The following is a 2,887-nucleotide window of genomic DNA, read 5'->3' as shown; positions in this document are numbered from 1 at the left end:
AAAAAAAAAAAAAAAAAAAAAGATGGGCAGCCCAATGTTGCATTCCAGAACTGTCAGTAGTTTGATATCAAAATGAAGCAAGCCTGATAGATAGGGCTGGAGAGTTGGCTCAGCAGTTAAAGAGCACTGAATGGTCCTGAGTTCAACTCCCAGAAATCACATGGTGGCTCACAACCATCTGTAATGGGATCTGAAGACAGCTACAGTTTTTTAAAACAGGAGAAAAGTGAAGGAGGAAAGGTACTGTACTAGCTGGATGTTAGCAGGACCACAAGGGGACAACCAAAACTAAGTAGGTGTGAAAATGTGGCAAGGACACCCGTTTTGATTTGGTTTGGTTTGCTTTGGTTTGGTTTGGTTTGGTTTTTTGAGATAGGGTTTCTCTGTATAGCCCTGGCTGTCCTAGAACTCACTTTGTAGACCAGGCTGGCCTCGAACTCAGAAATCTGCCTGCCTCTGCCTCCTGAGTGCTGGGATTAAAGGCGTGTGCCACCATGCCCAGCAAGAAGTAAATTTTTAGGAAAAAAAAAATCTGCCAAAGGAGAAAAATCAAAATGAGAATTTACAGGAGATCATCCCCAGACATCTATCTTTGTATCAGCTGTAGGATTAGTTAACGTCTATTAGAAACTGTTGCCCCCACCCCCAACCCTGAACTATATATCTCATCGAAATGTCACAACCAGGTTGGAGATAGAGCTTAGTGATAGAGTGCTTGCTTAGCATAAGTGAGCTTCAGAATTAATATTCCCCAGCACAGAAAAAGGAACAAAAACTTCAAGGGATGGCAGCAGACGTCTGTGCTCTCAGCCCATTGCAAGTGGAGGTAGGAAGTTCCAAGACAGCGGTGGTTACAGAAGATCCTACCAAAATAAAGTAAATAAGCCCACAGATATGTTGCCCAACAGATAGCACGCCAAAATCCCATTTTATAGAAGAAACACAAAGAACTGAAAGCAAACCAAAGTTGAAAACAACCTGCCTAAACTAAGCCAGAATCCAAAACAGAAGTTTGTCTGACAGTGACCTAGCAACAAAGCAAAACGGAAACCATCCCTTGATGGGACAAGAAACACCCTTTCTTCTTTACTTTCTGTCCCTCTCCAATCTTTCTGCAGAGGGGTTGCTTTCCATAGGTTTCATTCATGCTTTTGTGCGCACATGCGTGCACACACACACACACACACTTACCTGTCAAGGACTTCTGTACAGAAACCCCAGCTCCCTACCCCTCGCCCCAAAGGCAACATACTCCCTGGAGGCAATGGAGGGGAGTGTTAATAACCCACCCTTTAGTTCGAAAGGTTGGAATCATGCCTTAAAAAATTATTAATCTGGTTATGTTGGAGGAAAGGGGTTGGGATGGCAGGTGACTAGGATATTTTAGTGTGGGGCTCCCCAGTCAACCTAAGTGACGTCTTTTTCATTTGAGAGTCTCTGCAAATGACCCTCGGTTTCCTTCATGAACTGTTTCAATCTGAAAAGAAAATGCAAAGCAAGGCACAAGGGTACAGCAAGTAAGCTCCCCATTTGGGGTGCTAAGCCTAGGGAACTGCAGTTGAGACACACCCCTCCCCCCTCTAGAAAATACATATGTAAATAGCAGGTACTGACTTCCTGAAGTTGGATTCTACATCCACTTTCAAGGAGAAAACTAGATGCTGATGTAAAGAAAAAGCCCATCTTGGGAACTCCCTGCAATCCCCTGCCTCCTACAAGTCCTTCCACCCTCTGAGCCTTAGAAAGTGGAACCATGAGCCTGAAACAGATCTCCATTTTTCTCAAGTTTGGCCTCGAATAAATCTGCTATCTCCACCCCACTCCCTCATCTTCCATTTCTGATGACAGAGAAGCAAGGAATAGGAACTTTCCCTTGCTATTAAAGAATGGCTAATATCAAAGTCACTGTCATCAACCCCAGTGACTCCCACTGGGACAGGCAGCAAGTCTGAGGCTAGCTTGAGGATACACATTTATAGTCTTTATCTTCCTCCTTCCTTTCTTGGCTTAAGCCACACATAGGTTAAAGATTCTGCTAAGCAGACAACTCTAGCCCCTTTAAGTGACTATTCATTGCCCACCATTCTGTCTTACCTGCCTAAGTCCAACCTTAGATTGGAGAGGTGTTCTGAGGAAGGAGTAGAGAAACATAAGACTCTTTGGTCAAATCCTGGGTCTAAGCTAAATCTAAAAAGGTCTCTGGATAGCTTATCTCCGGCAGATTGTAAGGCCAGTCTTTTATTTTACATGTCAATTCAGTCATTTACATTTTGATTATCCTATGAATGGGAATCTTGTGACCCTCACCCCTTAAATAACAAACACAGCTTTACTTTTAAACTTGCAAAAGAATTCAGAGTCCAGCCTGCCTTGGTTAAGCACAGATACTAATAAGGTAGCAGGGTGGGACCAGGTCCTGAAATTACCATTTCCACTACACCTAGACTGGCCTGGGATACCCTGGACTTGCTGTGTCCCAGGCTGACCTTGAACTCAGAAAACTGCTTGCCTCTGTATCTGCCTGCCATTGTATGTTTCTGACAAGCTGGCTCTTAGTGTAGCTGCCTCTGTTTCTCTAGATTCATGAAACCCTTAATATAATTCATATTGCATCCTTATTTTTTGCATAGTTGAGAATATATATATATTCTATATTCTCAACTTTTTAAAATATTTTTATTACATATTTTCCTCAATTATATTTCCAATGCTATCCCAAAAGTCCCCCACACCCTCCCCCCCACTTCCCTACCCACCCATTCCCATTTTTTTGGCCCTGGTGTTCCCCTGTACTGGGGCATATAAAGTTTGCGTGTCCAATGGGCCTCTCTTTCCAGTGATGGCCAACTAGGCCATCTTTTGATACATATGCAGCTAGAGTCAAGAG

The sequence above is a fragment of the Mus caroli genome, chromosome 16, assembly GCF_900094665.2.
Source record: "Mus caroli chromosome 16, CAROLI_EIJ_v1.1, whole genome shotgun sequence".
Taxonomy (NCBI): Eukaryota; Metazoa; Chordata; class Mammalia; order Rodentia; family Muridae; genus Mus; species Mus caroli.
This window is presented reverse-complemented; position numbering follows the sequence as displayed.